At 35.3% G+C, this 15,971-nt stretch overlaps 2 pseudogenes; both read left to right on the plus strand.

Annotated features, from left to right (window-relative positions):
* The first annotated feature begins 3,326 nt into the window (after nucleotides 1-3,326).
* On the plus strand, nucleotides 3,327-8,758 carry LOC143582911 (uncharacterized; annotated as a pseudogene).
* A 6,456-nt stretch (nucleotides 8,759-15,214) lies between these two features.
* Nucleotides 15,215-15,968, plus strand: LOC143582912 (protein SHORT-ROOT pseudogene; annotated as a pseudogene).
* The last annotated feature ends 3 nt before the right edge of the window (nucleotides 15,969-15,971 follow it).

Genomic DNA, 15,971 nt, shown 5'->3' on the forward strand with positions numbered 1-15,971 from the left:
TGTGTTTACAGCTTTTGGATGGTGGAACTATAAATCCTATACCATTTGAAAATGGCAAGGTGTCATTAACGTAATGCAATTAACGATAACTATAAAATCCTAGACTACTTGGCAACCCCTTGTAGCTAGGTGGTGCTAATGTAAGCTTATTAGCAATTGTCAATAAAATCCTAGACTAATTGCCAATAGCTAGGTGTCGCTAACTTGTTTAGAGATAACTATTTTATCCAGGTTTATAGCTCTTATTTATTGTTTTGTATACTAGTTTTGTGGCTTTTCATACTATATACTATTGTTGCTCAAACTTATGAATTGCTCACCAACCTTTGTGTTGACAAACTTTATTTTATGAAATGTTACAGGTTAGACTATTGTTGACTCGAGGACTTGACGAAAACGTTACCAAGACGATTAGGATATTAGTAAAACGAACAATATATTTGCTACTTGTATTTAACTTGGTTGTGTGAATAAGATGTGTTGTTTATTGATTTGTTAAACTAAAACGAGTTGAATAAATATTGTCACTTTAAATAGTATATTGTGTATTTGTCCAATCACGTTGCACCTCGGCATGTTCCGCCGCCTTTGGTCGGGGTGTGACACCCTCCTCCGAAGAAGGAGGCGGATAAACCTGCTACCCCTCTAACCGAAACAAACGTGGAGGGATCCAGTGTTCAGCCGGTGACTAATGAGTCTCTGGACTATCTTTTTCAAGGTAGAGGAGCCATTGGTTTTCAAGATGATAATCCTGAAGTCACTGTAGAGGGCTTTAGGATTAATGAATCTCCTCCGCGATCTGATCCTCAATTTTATTCTACTTCTTCACCCTTTACGACGGGTGGAGGAGGTGATTTTTTATTCGGACCATCTGTCCATGAGGCTGGAGGGGGTTCCTCACATGGTGTCCCGCAACAATCGACTGTGGCTCTCGTCCGCCTCGAGACCTCAAGCTCCCAGATTTTTGGGGGTACCGCTTTGGGGTCTGTTATGACTTGTTCGTCCCTCCTTGGGACATTTTGAACGGATCTCGGGTTTCCCATCCCGACACTTGCATGAGTTTTGCGAAGCACTACATGCCACCTGCTGAAATGGCATACCAGCAAACTCGCTCCCGCCAAGAACTTCACACTGATTTATCCGTTTCTTTGACTAACAACTTAGCTTGTTGTCAAGAAATCTTACGGGAGTGGCGTACGATGGGCGGGAAGCTGGGTGCAGCTTCCGAAGCTGTTAAGGTTGCGGAGAAGGATGCTGAAAGCGCCAAGCAGCGAGTGCAGCTAGGTGGAAGCAAATCGACGACGAGGCTGCACTTAAACATGAGAAAGAACGAAGTGCTGCTGCTGCTCAAGGTTGGAAAGAAGCATGTGAGAGGTCTAATGCCACTCTTGATGATTTTGACTTTGACTTTGACTAACAGGTTCTATCTAGCCAAGTCAAAAGTTGATTTAAAGAAAAAATGGATTGGGGGGGGGGGGGGATATGCATACCATATTATTCTTAGGCTTTCGTCCATTTTGCTGACCATTTAGTTATGGTTGCAGTTAATGTGTCTTCGTTAACCGATTATAACTGAAACCAACCGAACCTTGTAGGACTGTGTTTTCCCAAAATTTTATACCACTATGTCCATCTTTTATAAGTTTAATTGGAGCTTCAAACAATTAAATTTATGTTGCAATTGCTTATAGCATAGCTTGGAACACCATAATCACTCACCTTCGAAACTTCAATTCTGAGCTTGGAAAACCATATCCAAACAAATTTCAACCAGAACAAAAAGTAAAAGAACATAATAAATAAATTGCACACTTAACCGAGCTTAACCGAAACCGACGACGATTCACCGATCACTTGATCGGTTATGGTTAAGACCATAGTTACCTAATTCGCTCAAGGTGACGTATCCGGTATGGAGGAGGGCAGGTTCATTTTGGTACAAAACGGTACAGTGTACCATAATTACCAAAATACATAATTACCAAAACATTGATTCCATGACATATAATTAAATGCCATACCCAAAACTAAAATTACATAACATACTATGCAAAAGAGCGTATCCAAATTCCATAACAGGTTATAAACTTATAATATTATACATAATTCCATTATTTATATAATATGTATTTTCCAGTTAAATAGTTCGAATTTATATAATATTTATTTAATTAAATAATTTCATTATCCTAATCGTTTCAAAGTCGGAAAACTACAAAATCGATCGGAACGCTAAAAAATCGATCAAATTACCGAATTTTACATCAACAGAAACACCATTTCATTACCGTATTGATCGATTAAAATTCTGAATTTGATCGACGTACCATCAGAATTGGTACGCGATTTCACGAGCGTTCGGTACGCTCGCTAACCAAATTGTTCCAACAAGCAAATACGATTTTCAAACATTTGACATATCACACTTGACACACAAGTCACAACTTAAAGGGTTAAAAAATTCACTCCTACTATTTGGCTTTAAAGTGGCAAGATAGGTAGGTTGGGTAAAGCATGCTGAAACAAGTCACAATCATGCTTAAACAAGTCTGGTATCGGTGGTGTTAGGTTAAACCATGAATGTAAACAAGCCAAGTTGCTCAAGAACTAATTGAGATCGCCTCCTTAAAAGTTCGAACTTTGAACTGGGCTGAGCTTAAACGAGCTCGACCAAAAGAATCATCTTGTTAACTAAACGAAACAGAGTGCAAGCTTTATTTGTAAAGCTCGTGCTGCCTCGTGAGTCTAAACGAGTTTGTTATTTTTATATCTTTTATTCAATATATTTAATGTATATTAATATAATAGTTATCATGATATTTAAGTTTATGATAAAAATAACTTTATAATATATATCATGTTCTACAAAAATTGTAATAAAAATCATATATAATTATTAAAAATCTATATAAATTAATAGCCAAGCTTGTAACTGACCTGTGTAAGTTATACAAGTTGAGCTTGACTCGACTCATTTACACCGCTACGTTAATCCATGTACACCCGTTAATTTATTATATTCAATATATATTTTCATAAAAATTATCTTTATAAAATATTATGATAAAAATAACTATGTAACATTCACTATATTTTTTTTTTATAAAAATCACATTTAAAAACGTAAATAAAAATAACTATAAATACACAAAAATTAATTAACAAGCAAAAGCTTGAACTTAAAACATTACTCACCTGCCGAGCTCGAGCCTTATTGGTTAACATAGCTCAAGCCTGGTAGAGCTCGGGCTCGAAATTCAAAGGGCACTGGATGACTACACAGGAACGTCAAGCCTTTCTAGGTTTCTTACTAATCATCAAGCTTGTTGGAGATGATGAACCGCACATATTATCATGCTTTCATCAAATCCAGAGGTACCCATTTCTCATCTTACCAGTTATTAGGGTTACAATTATCTCATTATTATCACATTATTATTAAAGCACCTTCCTTTCACTCCAATGCTGCTTCCTCAAACCTATCTAAAGTTAGGAATTTGAATGATGCCCTGAACCTGTTCGATGAAATGTCTCAAACACGCCCCCTGCCCTCGGTTGTTATGTTTAATCAGCTCTTGACTGCTGTTACCAAAATGAAACATTTTTCATGTTCCCTTGATCTTTTCAACCAAATGTGTGCGATTGGTGTCCCTGTAAATGAATACACCATCAGCATTGCAATCAATTGTTGTTGCCAGTTGCATCGCACAGAAGACGGTTTTGCACTCCTAGGGTGTTGCTTCAGGCGGGCTATTGCAATCAGTGTGTACATATTTAATGCACTCTTAGACGGACTCGTCATTGAGGACAAGATTCTTGAAGCAGAAATGTTTTTCAAGAAGCTCATTAAACAAAAGCTTTGTGAACCTAGTGTGGTTACATACAACACAATGATTAAAGGGCTTTGCAAGTTCGGTAATAACGTTACCGCAATTGCTCTGCTCAGGCTAATGGAACAGGAAAACTGCAAGCCTAATATTGTTACATTCAACACCATCATTGATAGTCTTTGCAAGGATAAAATGATAGATGATGCTTTCAACCTCTTTAAAGAAATGGTTTTTGAAAAAGGAATTATGCCGAATGTCATCACATATAATTGTATGATAAATGGGCTTTGTAAGTTAGGTCGTTGGGATGAGGCCTCAAAGATGCTAAAAGAAATGGAGGACGAAAAGATTTCTCCAAATGTGCAAACCTATACTGCATTAGTTGATGCGTTTTGCAAGGAAGGTAAAGTGGAGGAAGCTGAGGCTGTTGTCAACATCATGGTCGAGAAGGGTAAGCTTCCAAACATAGTGACATACAGTTCACTTATTGATGGTTACTGTCTGCGAGGTGAAATGATAAAAGCAAGGGAAATGTTTGATTCGATGACACTTAAAGGTCTCTCCCCTGATGTTGTCACATACAGTAGGTTAATGAACGGGTATTGCAAGAATCTGAATATAGAAAAGGCGATGCAAGTATTTCGTGAAATGATCGAAAAAGGTAAAAAACCCGATGTGGTCACTTACAGCACCATGTTACATGGATTGTTTCAGGTTGGGCGTTGTGAAGCTGCACGCAAACTCTTCGATGAGATGTACGCACAAGGCCAAATTCCAAACGAGTGCACTTATGGAATAATTTTATAGGGTCTTTGCAACAACAATAAAGTAGAAGACGCTCTTTCGCTGTTTCATTTGATGGGTGATAGCAAGCTTAATTATGATATTGTTGCCTACAATATCCTCATTGATGGGGCGGGAAAAGGTGAGAAATTTCATGTTGCAAGAAATCTTTTTGGTGACCTAATTGATAAAGGTTTGCAACCTAATGTCCGCACATATACTGTGATGATTAGTGGTTTTTGTCGGGAAGGTCTATTGCAGGATGCAAAAGACTTGTTTCTTAGAATGGAAGAGAGTGGGTGCCCACCAGATAATGTTACCTACTGTGTTCTTCTCCAAGGATACCTAAAGAACAAACATTATGATGATGTGAAGATGCTTTTACAAGAAATGGATGGTAGAGGTTACTCTCTTGATGCTACGACTGTATCGTTGTTAATAGATGGAATTGCAGCTGGTTCTTTAAGTAGAAGTGTGCTTAAGTTGATAGGTAAGCTTATGCCAAAAGAGTTGTTGGACGACCCTAGCTTGTGCGTCGGAGAGAAACTGAAGTTTATTTTGCCTTAACTTTGACTCGTTTACAAATTTTGTTAGCTCGGCTCAATCTGTTTATAATCGAGACGATTTCAAACTTGCCTGTAATAATAACTTAAAACATTATAAACTTGTAGCACATGAAGTGAAATTGCATCATTATTACCTGGCAGATTTATGCCCGAATGAAAGTTCTATTGTTCGTATCCACAAGCACTGTCTAAAGACGGAATTCTCTAAAATAAGTGTAATTTTCATTTCTGTGTGTTTAATAATGTTGATAACTAATTATTGCTAATTATATTAGTAAATGTTTTAGGACTTGTGATCAGAAGGAGGATACGAATTGATTAACGTAAAATTTAGTTCGAAAAGGTGCTTTCAAACGATGAAACAATGTGTTCAAAAGATTATAATTATCAGCCAACACCCGTCAACAAATATTATTAAAATTCAATAAACAAAAAAAAGAAAAAAATTAGGAATTAGAGAAACACGTTAGCGTGAGACTTATCAAGCATCATAGATCTTCAACTATGATGAGAAGACCATTAGGACTTATCAAGAGATGATTGGTAGCCTTTGTATTCACCCAAAATCGCCTAACAGTTGCTGGGGGTCGTAATAATGGTTTAGAGTTCGTAAGATAGAATATATAGGTCAAAACCCTTTTTTTTAGGTTTTTAAGCCAATCGCGTATCGCGATGGCCATATACACATGCGATCTCATATCGCGACCAAATATAACATCATATTCAGATTCTTCTCGTCGAGAAACCCAAAATTCATATATTGTGGGTCTCGAAACTCATTTTCTAGCCTAAGATATTCTCATTTTACTTCTTGGTCGCTTTTTGTCAACCCATCTTGTTTAGTTATAGCATCGACTTCATGTTTCTCATCCAAACTCTTCCCGAATCATTCTATAACATCCATCTTCACTTTGTCATGCTTCCTAGATCTCGGAGTTTGTTTAATCATCATCCTAATGGCTTCGGATTAACTCGTTTAAGCATCGAACACCTGCATTCATAAAATAACTCAAAAGTAATCATATTCGCCATATCTAAACTATTAAAATACATGAAATAACCCATATATATATATAAATGATTTATACCCGACCATCAATTAGGTATAAGTAAATATAAAATCTCGCGGAACACTTTTAGAGTATTCTTTGCGCAAGAGTTCGGATCCCTTTTACCGTTGGAAGATGTGTGCTATTTATAGCCGGATGAGAGGAGAGAAGGTATGAGACGCCTGCCATGGAATTCCGCCAATGAGAGAGTTCCCACGTGCGCCTGGAAGGTTGGTGAATAAAGGAGTTGACTGACGTGATGTTTGTACTATGTAGTACTATTGACTATGTGTTATTAATTCCTTATTGGTTGTGTGTCATTTTGGCATTTTCAATAAGATATTCATTTTTGTATTATACCCAGGAATATATTCGGTGCCACATTTCCCGAGGTGTCAGGAAACGTTTGACGCCTGATATGATGTAAGTCAGCGCCTAAAGGCGGACTTAGATGGGTTTAGGAAACACTTTTATTTGAATGTTTCTTTGGTTTAGGGACGTAGAAATACTTATTAAAATATGTGATTTGAATTTAGGTCATGCTTTCTATGCTTCTTACCAAATCAATCAAACAAATAAAAAAATTAAGCAGTGAGTGTTATTAACTAGGTTGAAGATATACATACATACATACTCTTACTGTCTGTTGGATGATGATGATGAATCGCTTCACAAAGTCTTGTGCTGCTGCTTTCAGACCAGGTAACATTATCATTCTATCCAAAGCTTCCTTTCACTCAAATCGATTTATGATTCTTGATAAAGTTAGGAACTTAAATGATGCCCTGAACCTGTTCGATGAAATGTCTCAAACACGCCCGCTGCCCTCGGTTGTTAAGTTTACTCAGTTGTTGAATGCTGTTACCAAAATGAAACATTTTGCTACTTGTCTTGATCTTTTCAACCAAATGTGTTCCCTTAGGGTTCCTGTTGATAAATACTCCATCAGCATTGCAATCAAGTGTTGTTGCCAGTTGCATCGCACCAAAGACGGTTTTGCACTCCTCGGATCTTGCTTCAGGCGGGCTATCGTACCCCATGTGTACATATTTAATGCGCTCTTAGACGGACTCGTCATTGAAGACAAGATACTTGAAGCAGAAATGTTTTTCAAGAAGCTCATTAAACAAAAGCTTTGTGAACCTAGTGTGGTTACATACAACACAATGATTAAAGGGCTTTGCAAGTTCGGTAATAACGTTACCGCAATTGCTCTGCTCAGGCTAATGGAACAGGAAAACTGCAAGCCTAATATTGTTACATTCAACACCATCATTGATAGTCTTTGCAAGGATAAAATGATAGATGATGCTTTCAACCTCTTTAAAGAAATGGTATTTGAAAAAAGAATTATGCCAGATGTCATCACCTACAATTGTATGATAAATGGGCTTTGTAAGTTAGGTCGTTGGGATGAGGTCTTAAAGTTGCTAAAAGAAATGGAGGATGATAGGATTACTCCAGATGTGCAAACCTTTACTGCATTAGTTGATGCGTTTTGCAAGGAAGGTAAAGTTGATGAAGCCGAGGCTGTTATAAACATCATGGTTGAGAGAGGTAAGCTTCCAGGCATAGTGACATACAATTCACTTATAGATGGTTACTGTCTGCGAGGCGAAATGATCAAAGCAAGGGAAATATTTGATGCAATGAGACTTAGAGGTCTCGCTCCTAATGTTATCACTTATAGTAGCTTATTAAACGGATATTGCAAGAATCTGAATATAGAAAAAGCCATGCAAATGTTTTGTGAGATGGCTGGAGAAGGTTTAAAACCCGATGTGGTCACTTACAACACCCTGTTACATGGATTGTTTCATGTTGGCCATTGTGTAGATGCACGCAAACTGTTCGATGAGATGCATGCACAAGGCCAAATTCCAGACCAGTGCACTTATCGAATAGTTTTAGAGGGACTTTGCAACAACCATAAGGTGGACGAAGCGCTCTCTTTGTTCCAGTTTATGGGTGATAGCAAGCTTAATTATGATATTGTTGTCTACAGTATCCTCATTGATGGTTTAGGCAAAATTTGGGAAAGTTGATATTGCAAGGGGTTTTTTCCATGGGCTAAGTGATAAAGGTTTGCAACCTAATGTTAGGACACAAAATGTGATGATTAGTGGTTTTTGTCGGGAAGGTCTATTGCACGATGCAAAAGACTTGTTTCTTAGAATGGAAGAGAGTGGGTGCCCACCAGATAATGTTACTTATCGTCTTATTCTCCAAGGATACCTAAGGAACAAACATTATGATGACGTCGAGATGCTTTTACAGGAAATGGATGGAAGAGGTTACTCTCTTGATGCTACCACTTTATCGTTGTTAATTGATGGAATCGCAGCTGGTTCATTAAGTAGAAGTTTGCTTAAGCTGTTAGGTAAGTTTGTGCCAAAAGAATTATTGGATGGCCCTAGCTTACACTTCTTTAAGTGATTCTAAATAAGTAATTGTGGGATGAGAAACGGAGATTGTAACTTACAAATTGTAGAAAGCAGGAGATCTCTACGAATTTTCACTTGGTCTTCATGTGTTTGGCTGTTAAGACATTTTCCATTTAATAAATTCACAACGTTTATAATATGTGTTTGTTGCAGTTTATTTATGCTTTGGTAGTTTTATAAATACTGGCTGTAATATGTAGTATCCGAGCATCTGCAGACATGTTTGTTTCTTCTCAATTTTGACTTGCAGGGACATCATGACCATGTTGACTTCCTACTGGGTGGTAATGTCTATTGGATTATCGATCTGTGTGGGTTATCGGGCTTTCAAAATCGTTAATGAACCAAGTTGTATATTTTTTCAAATTATTCCATCGAATATATTAGGTTTCTGTTATTTTGCCAACCTATTTCTGCCTTAGTTATATGCATGAATGTATTTTGTGGGATAGCATAAGTGACAAGATGGGCCGGTTGGGTAATGGTTCAATCATGTTGAAACGAGCTGAGCTTAAACGAGCTCGAACTCGAGCCTAAAATAAGTTTGTTTCGTAAACGAGTCCGAGCGCAAGCTTTGTTTATCGAGCTAGCTCACGGGCCCAAACGCGCCTACTCTCTATATAATTTTATTAATATTTTTATATAATAATAATTATTATATATAAAATGAAAAAAAACTAAATTATATACATTACGTCATATTAGTTTTATAAATAAAAAATATATAAAAAAATTACTCTAAATTTATAAACTGATTAATAGTTGATAAATGAGCCGAGCCGAGCCGAAGTTAAACTCAAGCTTGAAAAGCTACTCACGAACTGAGCTCGAGCTTTAAAAATATAGCTTGAAACGAGTTCTTTTAAATTAAATGAGACCAGCTCGAGTCTAATCGAGCTAGGCTGGGCTCTATAAACACCCCATGCTGGACCGGGCTTCTATATGGCATGCCATGACACATTTTATTTCATAGTTTATTATCTTGAAAATGTGTGGAGAAGAGTATTGTTACAATCCTGGTTTAACTGAACAACCGGTTCTGGTTATAAACCGAATGGGTTTGTCAAAAGGTTATAAAATCAGTTTGTAAAAAACCGGTTCTGGTTATAAACAGCCTTAGGAAGAAGTATGTTTGGACCCATTAAACCGGTACAGTTCCGGTTATAAACCGGGTATTTTTTGCATGTTTTTAAAATCGGTTTGGGTTCAAAACCAGTTTCAATGAATGCGACTACAAACATGTATTGTTGTATAGTCGGCTTTAAACCGGTTTTCCTTTTTTTTTGAAGTGGGCCTAACATGAGAAATTAAACAAGAAATTAATTTGTTTAATTTTATAATTTGAATGGTCAATGTCTTGTGTGAGGATCAGTTAGTTAATGTTTTAAGGTTTTTGGAATGATGTTTCATAGGATTCTCCAAAAGGCCGTATAACAGCTATGTACGACAACTATTTATTTTATAAGTTAATTTGAAGACCAACAACAATGTGGTCTGAGACTTCTATTTTGATTTTAGCCTTTTAAGAATTCATACTACTTTTATATCTCTCCCTAGATTTTATATTTAACTCATTTTATAACATAGATTTTAATAGTTTTTATTTTTTTATTTTACATATTATATTAATAATATTAATACATAATTGAGAAAGTTATGTGAATGAATCCATATTCCATCCTATCGGTCAACTCAGATTCCTACTTGGTTAACTATTTTCGTTTCGGTTAATGGAAATGATGTAAAGCAAAGAGAAGGCTTATATGAAATATAAGACGCAAATCGACCTCATTTCGGGTTTAAAGGAGTCTTAAGTCTTAACTCCAGCATACACAGCATTTTTACGCTTGAATGGTAATATATAACCATGTATACAAACATTTTCATGATTTATGAATGTGTTTGATAAATGATATAATATATATAACTTAAACAATATGCAAACCTATAAATAATCTTATACTACTTTTGTAACTAAAAATAAGTGATCAACGTTCAAAGTAACATAGTGGTTTTCTCTTTAATATTGATATAAAAAGGTGTTTTCGTGAATAACAAAATAAATTCAAATAAATAATTTATGTAAAATAGCTTGTTCAGGATTTTGTGATTTTGCCATTTTTAATTCTTTTCTTTTGTAGAAAAACAGATTGTATAATAAAAAAGAGAAAAATAAATAAACGACATGTGTTGAATGATTTATAAGAACCGGTTTATTTTTGAACCTCTAGGCTTTGGGCCTTTTAAGGCTAAAAGCTTGACCGGGCCATCTCCAGTTCTGAATGAAACATTTAGGTTTGTTTTATGATTTTTATACAAGATTAGTTACTTAGAGCATCCACAACGGGGTTCATCGTGGAAGTTCAGAGTCAGGCCCAAAGAAGGTGGACGAGCTTAATTGGTCTCCAAGTATGGAACTGGAAATACGAGCACAAAAGATGATTGTCACACCCTCAAATCCACTAACAGAGTTTTACCGTCAGAGGGTGTGAACTAACAGGATCGGAATCATTAGTTATAATCAAACCATAAGTAAAGTTTTCAAACCACAAAAACATTTAAGTTTAAATAAGTGCGGAAGCGTAAAATCATAAACCAAGTGTTGCGTCACGCAGGACGACTTAAAACCCAATTAATAACAGTTTAAGTAAAACAAGTTTGCAAAACATTAGGGTTCAATGATGCATGTTCCTATACCGCGCGCCCGCCTCGGCTACCTGAGAATAACATACTAAATGTGTCAACACGGGGTTGGCAAGTTCACAAGTTTATATAAAATAAAGCGTTTGCGTTTGCGTTTTGCGTTTTGCGTTTTGCGTTTGCGTTACCAGATAATGTTAAATCAATTATATATCTATAGGTAGCTAGCCTATAAAGCAAGTATTACTAAATGTTCGACACCGAATCTGACTGTTTATCATTTGCCTTGCCACCAGGTCTATCCCGACCATGGTAATGTGTTAGCCAAGATTACACCCACTCGACCTCCAGTCGAGTTTAGCTTTGGGTGGGGTTTGTCAAACCCAGTAGTACTACTCAACAGTGACTCGCTATTATCCAATACTAAACGGTTCGATGTTATGAAGGACTTTAGTTGTTTCGTTTGCCACTTAGCCTTTACAAGTGATATATAACTAAAAAACAAAAATCTAAAAGCGTTTCGGAGTATGTATTCTCCCCCAAGTGAAAAGCGTTTAAATGAGTTAAAAGGGGAACGTGAAACTCACTGTTGCGAAGAACTCAAAAACAAGTCAACCAAGAGATGTGAGTCACAGAAAATCCTCACTAGCGTTCTAAAACAAGAATGAGATTTTCTAAGTGTTGGAACTATTATCGAGTCTCTAGACTCGACACATAATACCTATGCACAAGATACGTTTCGTGTTTCGTTTGTGAATTATGTGTGACTCAACAAACACATTTGTGATACGTTACATGCGTGAACAACTACTTACGTGTCAAGTATTAATAGTGTACATTACTAGCAATTATTCCCCACAAGGGCAATTTAGTCAAAACATAGCAATTATATAGCAACAAGCACGTTTCATGTATTTTCATATAGTTCAGCAGCTAGTTTCATCACGACAGAAACCTACTTGAAAGATTACTATATTCAATAGATCACAACATATCAAATAATTCACCAAAAATCTTCACAAAAGCGTACATGATTTAGGTTTCTAGAACTATTTTTATTGTATTTTTATTCCACATAGTTTACTCACAAGGATCAAAACATTACAGTAAACTCACAGCAGTCAAAATCATGCGCAACAGAATGTTATTTGTTATTCCCGTTAAATGAAAAATCCAATTAATGCAAGACCAATTAGGTTAGGTTCTTAACTCAACATGTTAACTTCCAGAAGTGGAACCAACCCATTTGGTCTTGTAGTTCATGAGATATGATAATTACAAAACAGCCTAACAGCAGGTCTCACAATTCAGATTTGCACTTCAGTTTTGTAAAATAATAAGAGTTAACTTTTACTCGTCCAAAAATTACAAACTTAGACTTTATAGAAACTAGACTCAACATAGTACCCTTTAGTGTTAACAATCTCGACCAATTTCCACATTAACATTTAGTTACAGTTGTCTAAACATAACTTACAATCTGTCCAGTACCAGTTTTGACCTTTAATCACATTTAAATCGTTTTGAGCAACCAAAACACCTCCAAATTAGGCGTGGTTGGGCTTTCTTGAAACTAGACTCAGAGTACTACCTTTTAGACTCATAAATAGCTCAGTTTTTTTTATATTTAACAAGTTACATGTCGTTCAAGTTTAACTATCTCTGCTGTCAAAACTCAGCAAACACAAACAATCGTCTAACATGCATCCTAAGCATACGACATATCTCCAAACATGCAATAAACATCATTATCCATAAAAATCAGTAGTAACCCTCTAGGGTTTACAAACAATCAATGCTCTAACAATCATTCACCGTTCAAACTCACATATGATCATCCAAATCAATAACCAAAGCATAATCAAGCATCATCTAATCCATACAAAGCATAAGAACACTTAATACATGATTTACAAAGTTAGGGTTCATGTTTATACCTTAAAAACGCATAAACGAGCAAGAGGAAGGTGAGAGATGCTTAAAAACGAGTGCGGGATGATCCGATTATGAAGAACCAAGCCAAAACGGGTGTGATATGGTGGTGGTGGTGGCTGCCGTCGCAAGAGAGAGGGGGGTGATGGAGGCCAATTGGGTTAGAGGAAGAGAGGGAGGGGTTAGGGTTTTTAATATTATTAATAATAATATGTTACATCAAGGTCCCTCAACTTCTAATTATTACTTTTCTAGCCTAAAGTAACTTGTTCGCATCTTGAGTTAACGTTTTATACAATATTATCAAATAACACATAAGCCTAACACATAATTATAACATAATTATTGTTTTGATGTTTTTCGTTTATTCAACAATGGTTTGCGTCAACTCGTTTGCGTTTCGGTGCAATCCCGAAAGACTACATATGTAGTGATTGTCAAGCGTCATTTAAAACTCTATTTTAAATGTAATGAGATGTGCGTTATAGATCAAGTGATCTTAAGTTTGAATTGACGGAGTTTAGATTAACGGAGTTAACCTGAAATTGACGAGCGTCACAATGATACACTCCTCCTTACATTCTCATAGAAGGTTTAATCGGTGTACATAGATGGTTTACAATTAAACGTTTAATTGAAGTGGATAAACTAGTTGCAAAATTTCAATTATGTGAATCATTATTGGACATTTGGCAATTTAAACATCCTCTTAAATCTAGTTAGCAAAATGTTGTTGAGATATTACTAAAATAGATATTATATTATTATTCTTATAAAAATACAACCTTATAGCTCAGAAACGACATGTTCCAATCATAAGATGAAGTAGGAAGTTATTGTCATCTTGTGCAAATTTAATATTGAAGATCAATTCGATTTGATGCTTCCAAATTTTGTTTTTTTCATCAACTTTAATTCTCAGTTTTTATTATCAAATATATTATGTTGCCGGTCGCTAGTCATTAGAATCCAAAATTTATAATCTTACTACAATTTTAAAATAAACTTGATTTTAAATCAACTACGTATATAGATCATAAAAAGTCTTAGGCGTAGTTTCTTGTGAAGAATGAAAATAATTATAACAATGACATCAATAATAATATTAATATTAATGACAGTAGTAAAATGTTTTAATAAATTGCAACTGTAGTAAAATGTTGTAACAAAAAATAAAACCAAGTCATAAACAAACAATAATATTTAGTTTTCAAATTCCATAGATTTCTTTTATAATAATTAATTTGATAAATCATTTTCATTAATTCATTTATTTATTTATAAATCTATCATGGGATGTGACATGTATAACTAAAGCTTGTATTTGTTAAAGTGGTGTTGTCCATAATTATTCAAATAGGACTGGCCCCATAAGTCCATAACACAAAGAGCCACTTACAAATAACAAAAGATATACACCATCCACAAGTTTTAATCATCATTTATTTTTTAATAAGATGCATTCAAATATCAAATGATAAGAGTAGATAATAAAAATTATTATTAGGTTTCTTAAACCTTAAATGGTTTTCTCTGTAACATTATTAGTTATAAAAATAAAGAACATTTATAACTCATGATTTTATTTTAAATGATAACGTGCTAAAATAAATAAATTATTGATAATGATTTATCAAATTAGTTATGATAAAAGAAATCTATGGAATATGAAAAATAAAGATTATGTTATGAACCGGAAAGAATAGATAGATGAAATACATTTTATTCATGAGTAAATACAAAGGAACATATATATGTATGTATATATACTAGGTGATGATGGTACATAATATATGTGTTTATAATCATTTATAACAGATTATTGTTTGTTATGGTAGTATTTTTAATTACAACATTTTACTACTGTTGTAATCTATACTTTGTTATATATGTATATATAAAAAAAAGTCGATACAAATCCAAGAATTTGTAAAAAGTTAGGAACCTACATATATAATGAAAAGTGTTGATAGCCTACACGACAATATACAATTTATTATCATTATTCACACACAAAACTTCAATGAAATGAAGAGAACACACCTCTCTCCCTACACAAACCACCACACCACCACCACCACCCACACATATTCCGATTCTAGCGGCGCCGACGAGGATAAATGGGCTTCCAAACTTCTCCTAGAGTGTGCTCAATCCATCTCAAATAAAGATTCTTGCAAGATCAACCACCTTTTATGGAAGTTAAATGAGCTTTCTTCACCCTATGGTGATTGTGAACAAAAAATTGCTTATTACTTCATGCAAGCACTCTTTTGCAAAGCTACCCAATCCGGCCATCGATGCTACAAAACATTAACATCGATCGCGAATAAAACCCATTGCTTTGATATTGCTAGAACACTTATACTTAAATTCCAAGAGGTTTCCCCTTGGACTACTTTTGGTCATGTTGCATCAAATGGTGTTATTTTGGAAGCCTTTGGTGGTGAGTCCAAACTTCATATTATAGATATTAGCAACACACTTTGCACCCAATGGCCTGCTTTGCTAGAAGCTTTAACCACAAGAAGTGATGAGACACCTAGCTTAAAGTTAACCGTGGTTGTCACGGATTCCTTGGCACGATCCATCATGAAAGAGATCACTCCAAGAATGGAGAAATTCGCACGATTGATGGGTGTCCCGTTTGAGTTTAACTTGTTTTTATCCCTCTGGCTTTTGATACATTTGGCTTCTTGGCACCGGAAGCTATCCGTTTCCTAACCA

The sequence above is a fragment of the Bidens hawaiensis genome, unplaced genomic scaffold (genome assembly GCF_021521415.1).
Source record: "Bidens hawaiensis isolate Kalapana, Puna unplaced genomic scaffold, B.hawaiensis_p1.1 tig00032064_1, whole genome shotgun sequence".
NCBI classification, from domain to species: Eukaryota; Viridiplantae; Streptophyta; class Magnoliopsida; order Asterales; family Asteraceae; genus Bidens; species Bidens hawaiensis.